Source organism: Pavona decussata, unplaced genomic scaffold, assembly GCF_977016875.1.
Source record: "Pavona decussata unplaced genomic scaffold, jaPavDecu1.1 SCAFFOLD_109, whole genome shotgun sequence".
NCBI lineage: Eukaryota > Metazoa > Cnidaria > Anthozoa > Scleractinia > Agariciidae > Pavona > Pavona decussata.
Window position 1 is genome coordinate 287,231 of NW_028145523.1, and position 12,195 is coordinate 299,425.

The window sequence follows — 12,195 nt, forward strand, 5'->3', positions numbered from 1 at the left end:
AATATAATATATTTGCGTAGGATTTTTATGTTGGGGGCTAATGTTGTCTGACATTGTTTTTGTCTGAAATTCAATTATCGTAGTATCATTTAATGTGCATAAGAGAAAGCCATTAATTAAAAGCTTGGAATGATTTCTTAATAAGAAAAAAGAACACATGACAGGATGATTTGTTGGTCAAAGACTTTATTTTATTTGGTGGCTCCTAAAGGAGCCGTTTGTTGTTTAACCAAACGAACTTAGTTTGGAGGGTGGAACTGGGCAATGTCAACTAACAAGTTATCCAAGTGATCGCCTTGATAAACTTTCCGCCAGATGAACTCGTCAAGATAACTACGCAGTTTGTCACTGTGGGTCCCGTTCATTGCTTTCAACTTTCTCTTCACCTGACTCCAGACTCCTTTTATGGTGTTTGTGTGGGCTCCTGTGTAAAGATCGACAAAGTTCTTCGAATGGTTCACATCGGTCGGATTGAAATCGACCGACGGAAACTAAGTTATTGTAATAGCAGAGTATTCATATGCAAAATTTTTTTCCAAAAGTAATTGGTTTTGGCTAATAGACAATGACACAATTATTCATTAGTATGCCTTTCTGTAACTACCAACCAATCACATCTCTGTGAATTCAATCCATCGAAGTGTTTAAAGGCATTACAACTTAGCTCTAAATTTCATTAGTGTCATTAAGGCATAGCACTAGAATCCACAACATATCGCGAAAATAATGTCTCAGCGTGTTCTAAAATGTATAATCTGTGGTGGTGACCACTCCATATTTCATTGTAATCACAAGTGTGGTGTATGTCATGGTGACGTTCGCCAGTGTTAATGCACGGCCCAGGCTCCACAGAAAAAGAAACGAAAAGGAGAAACAGCACAAGGGACATGAGCCATCCACATCAGCAGCGCAGTCATCACAGTCCTCTCAGACCACCTCCAACAAGGAGCTACAGCGACTCTACGATAAGCTGCAAAAAAGGCATGAAAGGGAAGGGGAACCCCTCAGGAACCTGCAGCAGCAGAACCAAGAACTCTCAGGCGAGCTGGAAGACAAAGAGAGGGAGTTAAAAGAGTCTACTGCTGACAATGAAGAGCTGGCGAACCTGGTGAGAACTAGAGATGAGGCAATCAAGACCCTCCAAAACAAGTTGGCGAATGCCAAAAAGACCATCGACAGAGCTGGAGAGGCTTCGCAGAAGCCAAAGAGACCACCCGCAGCAGCAACAACAGAGGGGTGCAAATCCAGTTAGTACCCACAGCCTTGCCGGAATCCACCAGTGCTACCAGAAAGTCTTGCATATTCTAGCAGAGAATGACTGCAGCATGGCGAATGCTTTTCGGCTGGCCAACTGCCCCAGAAGTACCCTCCAAGACTTTGTGCCCATAGCAGAGTTGAAGATCGTCGACTCTAGAGAACATGATCTCGCCATCCGCGACCCGTCATCCACGTCAGTTAAAGACCTTGTAGCTATCTGCAGGAGGCGCCTCAGGCGGTACATACCTCTGATGGCCAACATGCGCAGAGAAGCGAAGCTGTTGCCACTCAAGTTTGATGAGCGTTTCTACGAGTACAACTACAAAATGGCTCTTTTAGTAGCCAGCAAAACAACAAAACAGCTCTTTTAGGAGCCACCAAGTTTGCGAAAGTAAATGACCAACAATACAATGACTAATAACGACAAATGAGGGGGATTGGGTATTAGTAAACAGTTACGGCAAAAATAGAATATGGTGTCCCAGCAACGATCACACACAAGAAGAAACACAAGTAAATTAAGCAAATCTAATCCAATTCCTTTAATTTGTTTGATAATGCATTTATTTTAATGTATTTTCAACATAAACCCTACCGACAGATCACCAACAGTCTACCGACAAACGGCCAACAGTCGGTCGACAATCTGCTGATAAAGTGTTGGCCAACTGTGGGCCGTTTGTCGGCTGACTGTCTGTCGTTTGTCGGCCGACAGTTGGCCGATTGTCGGTCAACAGTCGGATGACAGTCGAATGACAGTCGAGCTCTTCTTCAAAATTACCGAAAATTCTCGAAATTAATGGAGAATTTATGCTTTTATACAACGCATAAACACATCATTACTCAACTGCTGACACTTTATGTGCCTTGCAAAATCCTGCCATTTTTGATCTACATTTTGCTTTCGCAAAATGTTTTTGCTAACTATGTAACTGGGTTAAAATATTTCTCCAATTTTTGTCATTCTTGTGGACCAAAGGTAGAACTTGACACTGTTAGTGCGAGGGAAATGAATGAAGGTGCAATAAAATGCTTGAGCTTCAAAAACTATGCTGCAAAGAAGAGGGACGAGAGGTCTACCCATTTTCGATCAAGTGGCTCTAAGAAGAAGGGGCAGAAGAATAAAGAAGAGGATCCCTAAACACTTCTCAATGTAGGCATAACCCACATATAAGTCCAGACGTGGCAACGCCAATTCCTGGTAAGACATTACCATTGAAAGTAGAAAGGATTCTGGATACGTAGAAGTCTTTACAGAGGCATTAGTTAAGCGCCAGGCTCATGAACTCTCAAATCACATATCTAATCTTACCTGCAAACTGCAAGATAAACTTAAACACAAGCAAGCAACTCTTACCGCGCAACGAGTATCTCACGCCAACACAAAAGACTCGCGACCTTTACCCGACACTCCAGACACGCATCCTGACCCAGACAGACACATGATCACTTCTAGCAACGTCTCCATCAGACAGAAAAGACGTAGACGAAAACGTAGAAAAACAACTAGGAAACTAGACACCACCACAGTCATAAACTTGTCAAGCGTGCAATTAACTCAAGAGAAAGTCAATTTACTTTCTCATGGCCTCAAATTTTGTCCAACCTCAACCCATATTGACTGGCCTAAATTCGAAACAGACATCTGATTTCGTAAGACGACTTCGATGCACAAATTTTCACGATAATAATAGTAACAATAATTGATCTTACATTGGCCACAATCCTTTCCGCGTTAAATGTACCTGGACACCCAACCCCACACAAGAGGCTCCATTAGACGTATTCTGTAACACCATAGAAGAACAACTTCTTAAAACTAGGCCAAATAAAATACGAGTCAACCTGACAAAACAAGAAAGACAAGCTCTGAAACATCTGATTCGACGAGAAGATATTATCATTAAGCCCAGAGACAAAGGTTCCGGGACGGTTGTCATGGACATGGACTGGTAGGAAATGAATGCCTTCGACAACTCTATGAAAGACAATTCTACGAAAAAATGGACAAAGACATTACTCCACTCACCCACGAATGTGTGAAAAGATACATTTCCGGTCTACAATTTGACAAAATGATTGATGACGAGACTGCTAAATACCTCAAAGAAAACTCTCCTAAACCAGGACTCTTCTACACTATTCCTAAATTGCACAAACAAGGTCATCCTTGTCGCCCCATCGTCTCCAGCAACAGTCATCCCACAGGTGTGTATTTCTCAGTTTGTCAACTTTCATCTTCAACCACTGGTAACCAAAATCAGTTCTTACATAAAAGGCACCACCCACTTTCTCAACAAACTTAACACCATTGGTCCACTACCTGATGGCGTTTTACTCGTTACCCTTGATGTATCTTCACTTTATACCAACATACCTCACAAAGACGGAATCCAAGCCTGCAGCGATTTTTTGAACAGACGAGTCAATCCCACTATCCAGATTAACAGACTCTGTGATCTCATTCGTATGATCCTCACTAACAATACTTTCACTTTCAACCGAAGGAGCTTCAAAAAGCCGAACCCTGCAGTCGGGAAACCTTGGAAAACATCCGATCCAAGCAGTTCCTTTTAAGGATGGACAATGGTTGATTGGAATTGTTGTGGATGAATCACATTGTGTAGTGAGCAAGTAAGCCTATTCTCAGTTTGTCGATGTTTGATGTCATAAAAATCTGAATAGTGACAAAATGTAGAATCGGAAAAGCAAATTTCTTCAGACAGTGTGATTACCTGCCATTGTGTAAGCCCAAATATCCAAACAAAATGTTTGGTTGTATCAGCATAATAGAATAAACAAAAAAACGTCTTGAGGCTCTTGGTATAAATTCATATTGCTAACGGAGTAAATTCATTGTAAATTTTGCCGATAGCAAAAAATTCCTATGCATGTCACGCACCGGGGTGTTACAAGAAAAAATATTTTGTATTGCCTTAAAAGCTTTGCCTGCTATCAGAGGACTCTTTAGACAAAGAAAAAGAGGAATCTTCTAGTAGTTAAGCAAAAGTCTCACACTGTTTTTTGTATCAATTTTAACAAGCTGGTCACTTTTCAACAAAATCCAACAAAACTACATACTATTAACTCATGCCACCTACTAATGAAATAATAAGGCCTAGTTTAAATGTTGCGCTACAGTCGAATTTAATTCAAGGTCCAACAAGCAGTTAAATTCAATGATAGCGCGATGTCAAAAACGAATTAAATTCGTCTGGTAAATTAAATTCGTCCTGGACATATATATAAAATATCAATAACGCTTCTTCAGTTTAATGAAATGCATACATTTTCTTAATGTATTTCAAACTATTTTAGCGAGCCTGCAGCGACCCGTGGCAAGGTTTTCAAGTATTCTGCATGTGCAAAAGCTCCCCTTGGCCACTTACCGGGCGAGTTTATGATGTAGTTTATGGACATGGCGCTTTGGAGGAAAAGTTTGTCATCTTCTTGCAGTAATTGTGAGAGACAAATGAAGTATTCTTGTATAACGTGTGGTAAAAGTGTTTGTGTTCGATTGGAATATTCGATTCCTGAATTTAATGAAGAAGCTATTGGCTGGCAACCAAATAAACGTGTTGGGTATTGTCGAGAGCGTGCTCCTTGTACAAAAAAGCTTGTCGAAGATTGTCAGAGCGAAGGCGATGACAAAGACCATGGTCAGAGGGATCTTACAACATGTATTTGCGAAGAAAAAGAAGAAGAAGATTCCATCAAGGAAGGTGAAATAGTGAGTTCTGAAAGTTGGAAAAAGAATAATAGAATTGGGCAGAGAGCGACTTGGAAAGAAGATTACATCACTGGGTAAATATCATTGTTAATGATGACCAGCTAGTCAAGAAACTGATATTTTGCACTTCTAAGAAAGCAAGCAATACTAAAGTTTCTGCGATGGTGTGGAAACGGCTGAATGTCGAATACAATAAGACCGCCGGGAGTGATTTTCCTTTCCAAGTGCAACAAATGAGAAATAAATTTAAGTCATGCATTAGTATGTGTAAGCAGATCTGCATGACAATGACAATGCTTCAGGTATTGTAAGGTTTGTTGAAGAACGGAGATATGGTAAATGGTTTGACCTTTATGCACTTGTTAAAACTAGAGATTCATGTCGACAAGAAAATGCATGTGAGCCTTCTGCACATACTGGAAATGTAGACAAGCAAGATACCGGCAAGAATGACCAAGCAGTTAATGGTGATGATGATGACTGTGCAAGCACTTTTTTTTATGTGCAACACAACAATATACATAAAGAACAAAATCAACTAATAACAATACAGCATACTATACAAGAGCCACGTACTAACAAAAAAATATATATACTGGACAACATCAACAAGAAACCGCTGAGCGTCACGAAAATAAACCAGTGGAAAAAAACCTCCTTGGTGCTACAATGGTTTACACATTTGCCGAACAAACAGAAATGCACCTTCATAACCTTCGATGTTGTGGAATTCTACCCTTCCATAACGGAGACGCTAGTCGAACGTGCCCTTGACTTTGCAGCAAAATTACGTGACCATTTCCGATGACGACCGTCATATCATCCTTCAAGCTAAACAGTCCCTTGTCTTCAACAACAGAAACCCTTGGCAGAAGAGAAACACCAAGTCACTCTTTGACGTTACCATGGGCAGTTACGACGGAGCAGAAACATGCAAGTTAGTTGGAACCCACCTCCTCTCCCAACTCAAAGAAATTCCTTGTAACATGGAAATTGGGCTTTACAGAGATGACAGCTCAGCAGTCCTCGACCAAACCCCACAAAAAATTGAAAAAATTAAAAAAGAAAAATCTGCAAAGTGTTTGCCAAAAACAACCTTCGCATTACCATTGAAGCCAACAAAAAAGTGGTAAATTTCCTTGACGTAACACTTCACCTAACTACTGAAAAGTACAAGCCTTATTCGAAGCCAACTACCACTCCGCTCTATGTCCACAGCAAATCCAACCACCCCCCGTGCATGATAAAGAACATACCTGAGGCAATTAACACGCGGTTATCAGAAATCTCATCAGATGAGGAACTCTTCAAAAAAGCAGCACCACCCTACCAAGAAGCACTACGGAAAAGCGGTTATTCATACACCCTCAAATTCAACCCACCACAACAACAATTGCCAGAATCAACCAACACTGAAAACAAAGAGGCAGAGGAACATAATATGGTTCAACCCACCATTCAGTAAAAACGGCCAAACTAATATAGGGAAAAAATTCTTAAATTTAATTAAGAAATGCTTCCCTCCCAACCACAAATTAAGAAAGCTTTTTAACAGAAATATCCTTAAGCTTAGCTACAGTTGTTCACCTAACATAAAACAGATCATCAATGGACACAACAAAACTATTCTAAGACAGAACACGCCACCTGAAGAAAGTACAACCAACAAATCTTGTAACTGCAGAGAGCCAAACAAATGCCCTTTAAATGGAGAATGCTTAGTCAAAGTAGTGTACCAAGCTACTGTCAGCACTGCAGAAAGCTCAGAAACTTATGTCAGCCTCACCGCATTGGAGTTCAAGACGCGATGGCGAAACCACCAAATGTCATTCAAAAATGAGAACAAAAGAAATGACACCAAACTAAGGAAACATCTATGGCTGCTAAAAGATCAAAAGAAAGACTTATCCATCTCCTGGAAAATCCTAGCCAAGGCTAAATCCTACACCAATCTTACCAAACGATGTAACCTTTGTAACACCGAGAAATTCTATATGTTATATAAACCAGACATGGCAACGCTCAACAAACGCAACAAACTCCTGTCAACTTGCAGACACAAGTGAATGTTCCTCCTCAAGTTCAACCGCCTTCCTATTCAATTTAATTCAATTCAATTTTATTTTTCACACGTACAACGAGATTCAATACAATACATAAAAAACAATAAACATTTATATTACAAAGGAGGATTAAAAAAAATTAGGATAAATTTGTTTGGTTTAGTGTGAGCAGTGCCCAAAGGAGCATGCTGCTTTTGAGTTGGGCACTGCTTACGATGGAAGAGAAAATTATTTCAGTGGAAGAGAAAATTATTTGGAAAGGTTTGAAAAAGAAAAAAGAGCGTGTTTAGCGAACGAATGACAGTGAAGAACTCTACATTACTGTTGGTTTATAAGCAAATTTTTCTTGTATTTGGTTTAAAACGAAGAAGCAGAGTTTGATCGCTTAATGTTACAGTCTATTGTTTCCCATATTTGTCATGCTGCGAATTGAAAAGTGTGTTTACTGTAGTTAGTACGTATTTTTGGTCTGCTAAAATTTTGTCGAGATGAAAATCGGGTATTGTACGAGTGCCAAGAGGATGCTGTGGATTTAGAGTTTGCAAAAACAGGACATATTTGATCATTTAATATTTTGAACGTGAAAATGGCAACCTTGAGTTTGAATGCATTTTCAATGGTTAGAATTCCCAGTAGATTGAAGTAAACAGTGGCATTTTCTCTTTTGTGAGCAAAGAATATATTTTTTACACATTTGTTTTGGGCGGTGCAAATTTTGTTGAGATGGGTGGTGTAGGTGTTGCCCCAGCTTATTAAACCATAGCTGATGTAAGGATAAATTAGTGTATAATAGAGTTCTTTCAGAGTATTCAGGTCGACATAAAACCTTAATTTATTGATAATTCCAGTATTTTTTGATATTTTACTTTTAACGTATTTAATTTGTTGTTCCCATTTAAGATGTTTGTCAATATAAATTCCGATATTTAATAAAATCTTTTTGTTCAATGTCGTGGATTTTTATATTACTTACACGCTTATTTGGGGAGCTGATAATCATAAAATTTGTCTTTTTTTATATTGGTCGATAGTTTATTAGCTGAGCAGTAGTAGAGAATATTATCAAATTCAGTATTCATAGTGTGAGTGATATCTTCAAGGTTATTGCTAGAATAAAATACGTTGGTATCATCAGCGAATAGTCTGAAGGAAAGTTTACTGGAACAGTTTGGCGTATCGTTAATGTAGAGAAGAAAGAGGAGAGGGGAGAGGGTGGATCCCTGAGGAAGTCCACAAGTTAAAGGTAGCAAGTCTGACTCGCTATTTCCTATTCGCACGTATCGTTTTCTATTTGACAGAAAATTTCGAAACCAAGCTAAGGGAGTACCGCGCATGCCATATTTGCTGAGCTTGTTTAGAAGAATTTCATGATTTATTGTGTCGAAGGCTTTTGACAAATCTAGAAAGAGTCCACAGGTGATGTTTTTATTGTCTATTCATGTTTTAAGGTGATCAGTGATTTCTAAAATAGCTTGTTCAGTAGAGTGTCCCTTACGGAAGCCGAATTGGTATTGGAAAATGATAGCGCGTTTCTCTTGAAACGACTCGAGTTGGTCATCAACTAATCTTCGAAAATACTCAATTTGGTTTCAAGGTCCTACGTTTTTCAACTCGCTAAGTCGTGAAATTCAAAACAGTGAAAGTATAAGTTTGTTTGGCAAAAGACAAAAAATTCCTTCTTTCTAAGTTAAATTGACTCTTTGTTGAGCTACACACCTTTTCTTTACCTTTTCTTTTTTTTTTCTTCTTTTAAAAAAAATTAATTGGAATTTTCAATCAGTACCCTTAACTTCTATGGTTTATCCCATAGTTCTAGGAAGCCTATAGTTAATAAGCCCCCGGCTTCTATATAGGCTTCCTAGCCTTAAACACATTTAACATTGAAAGAAATGTGATGGTATATTTCCAGCCTGGTGAATGAATGAGAATGATGATTATTCAAGAAAGTGACGCAGGCATACTCGGAAAAAAGAAATCTGAGTGCTCCTATCAGGAGTCGAACCTAAGACCTTCCGATTACTAGTTCGGATGCTCTACCACTGAGCTACAGGAGACTCGTAGGAGCTAAGGCCATTAAACTAGGTTCATGGGACAAACATCCTGCATACTGCTAGGATATGAATGTCGAACGTGCGGTGTATGAAAGAAATGTGATGGCATATTTCCACCTTGGTGAATGAATGAGAATGATGATTATTCAAGAAAGTGACGCAGGCATACTCGGAAAAAAGAAATCCGAGTGCTCCTATCTCTGCGTCACTTTCTTGAATTATCATCATTCTCATTCATTCACCAGGCTGGAAATATACCATCACATTTCTTTCATACACCACACGTTCGACATTCAAATCCTAGCAGTATGCAGGATGTTTGTCCCATGAACCTAGTTTAATGGCCTTAGCTCCCACGAGTCTCCTGTAGCTCAGTGGTAGAGCATCCGAACTAGTAATCGGAAGGTCTTAGGTTCGACTCCTGATAGGAGCACTTGGATTTCTTTTTTCCGAGTATGCCTGCATCACTTTCTTGAATAATCATCATTCTCACATTTAACATTGTAAATAGTTAAGTATGAACATTGTAATATCAAGAATATTGTGTGTCGTCTATAATGTATTTATGTTGTATTTTTTGGTTGATGGCAAAATAAACGAATTGAGAATTGACTTGAGTCATAAACTAGTTTTTCGAGGACTTTTGATAACGGTGACAAGGTGGAGATGGGGCAGTAGTTTTTGGGTCGGTGTCTGCGCCACTTTTGTATATGGGAGAGACACGAGCAATTTTTAGCACATCTGGTACTACGCCTTGTGCGATTGATTCATTATAGAGTTGGGTGATAATTGGCATGATAACAGCGGCACTGATTTTTATTAACCGATTAGGGACATGGATAGATGACTTATTGGCATTAAGAGTTGAGAGTAGGTCACGTACATACATTTCGGTGACAGGTGACATAACAAAACTAGACGGGCATGAGTATCTTGTATATTCGTTGTAGTGTTTATTGGTGCTAGGGATAATTTCGGCTAGGTGTGGGCCTGCGTTTACAAAATGTTCATTAAATTGATTAGCAATATCCCGTTGTTCGGTATAGGTCTTGTTGTGCCTGATTATTTTGGTTGGGTAGCACTGGCCTTTAGTTTTTCGTTTAATTATTGTTCTAATTAGCTTCCATGTAGTCTTTGAATTGTTTTTACATTTAGAAAATTGGTTGGTATAGTAATTGTCTTTAGAGATAGACTTACACTTATTGAGTTTGTTAGCATAAATTTTATATTGTTGGATCTTTTCGGGACTTTTACCCAAAAGAAATGAGTGGAATACATCTTTTGTTTAGTTTTTATAGATTTTAAAACTCCATCCGTTATCCAAGGCTTAGAGAATTGTTTTTATTATATAAAATTGAGTGGTATACCGAGTGGTAGCAAATCGATAAAAACGCTATCCCGCCAGTGGCGATATCATTTTTATCCACACATGTGTAAAATCATTTATGACCAATTAACTCGCAGTATTTTCGCGCGCTGTCAAGCACTTGTGGCTTTCCGTAGGGTTTTCCGCCGTTTGGCTGTCATTTGGTCTTTCGGGAGATTTTGAGTTGGTCTTTTCGCGAGTCGAAGTTAAGTTTATGCTAAAATGGAGACAAGCACAAGCAGATTTGTTGAGATCACAGATAAGAAACTGATCGAATTCGTAGAAGAACAAGAAAATCCGAATACAAAGAGGAAAACTGCGTACGACGTCGAGTTGTGTGAGGGTAGTTGAAAGCAGCGATGAAAGCCAGGAGTAAGCCAGTATGTTCAGATTTACTTGTTACTGTTAATTTCTAACCATATTTAATATGCCATTAGTTTATACCAGGGACCTACCTGTTTATACGTTTTCTATTTATATAGATTTTAATTGTGGCTTTTTCGCTTAAGTCTTACTTTGTATTGACATAACTCAGACTGGTTCACGATTGATACAAATAAACACAAACTGACTGTAAGCTTATATACATCAATTTCAAACCTTAGTTTTTGAAATAAAGAGCAAAGAAAATTGTGAGGATTTTATATAATAAAAAGAAAATTACATGGTCGCTTAGAGATACGAAATTTCTCTTCTCATGTTGAAAAATATTTCACTCGTTCGCTGCGCTCACTCGTGAAATATTTTTCAACACTCGAAGAGAAATTTCGTATCTCCGCGCGGCCATGTAATATCCTCTATTTGTTTACTTCTAGGTAATTGTTTGAGTGGTGCATATTTGTTCGCTATTTGGTTGATATGGTCAATCAGTTTAGTAGAGCGATCGTTTAGATCAATGCTGTTTTTTAACAAAATATTCCAGTCTGTTTTTCTTAGTTCGTTTAAAAATGCTTCTTTATTAAAATGTTTGTAGTCTCTATAGGACTCTATAAGACTGTTTTTCGTGATTTGTTTTTACTTTGGTGTTGGAAAGACAGCAGACAGGTAGGTGATCAGATATGTCAAATAGAGCAATCCCAGAACAGAGGTGCATTGTCGGCGCATTAGTGTAAATATGATCGATCAGGGTTTTAGGATGTTCGGTTATTCGACTTGGTTTAGTGATGACCAGAGTCCTATTATTAGAAAACAACATATCTAAATATTTTTCTGTAGGGTTGTGTGTAGGAAATTTGTCAAAATCTATGTTGGTATCACCTAAAATAAAGACAAGGCGTTTGTCTTGATTGAGATTGCGGCGTATCTCTGCTAGATTTTCTGTGAATTGTTCAAAATTGGATTTCGGGTGTCTATAAATGCAGCCAATGACAATCGGTTCTTTAGTCTTATGCCGGTATCTACTTCAGTCTACCAGGATTCTACCAATTCTTGGTTGATTTCTAGATCTTTCCTTGAATTGACTTTGCAGTGTTTTGCAATGTAGATTCCTGCACCGCCAGCCACTGTTTTTGAGTCTGTGTGGAAAAAATTATATCCTGCGATATCGATATTAGTAATATTGGTTTCATTAAGTTTAGTTTCAGTTACAGCTGAAACATCAGGGCTTTTAAACAATAGGGAGAGTAATTCGTGTAAAAGATGTCTGTTATTCGATAGACTTCTTACGTTACAATGAAAGAGAAGGAATGTTTTGTTTTCGCTTTGTTGTTCTACAAAGGTATTTAAATT

The 12,195-nt window shown here is 38.5% G+C and overlaps 1 pseudogene; it reads left to right on the forward strand.

The window, feature by feature from the left end:
- Positions 1-726: 726 nt before the first annotated feature.
- Positions 727-1,736, forward strand: LOC146470889 (uncharacterized; annotated as a pseudogene).
- The last annotated feature ends 10,459 nt before the right edge of the window (positions 1,737-12,195 follow it).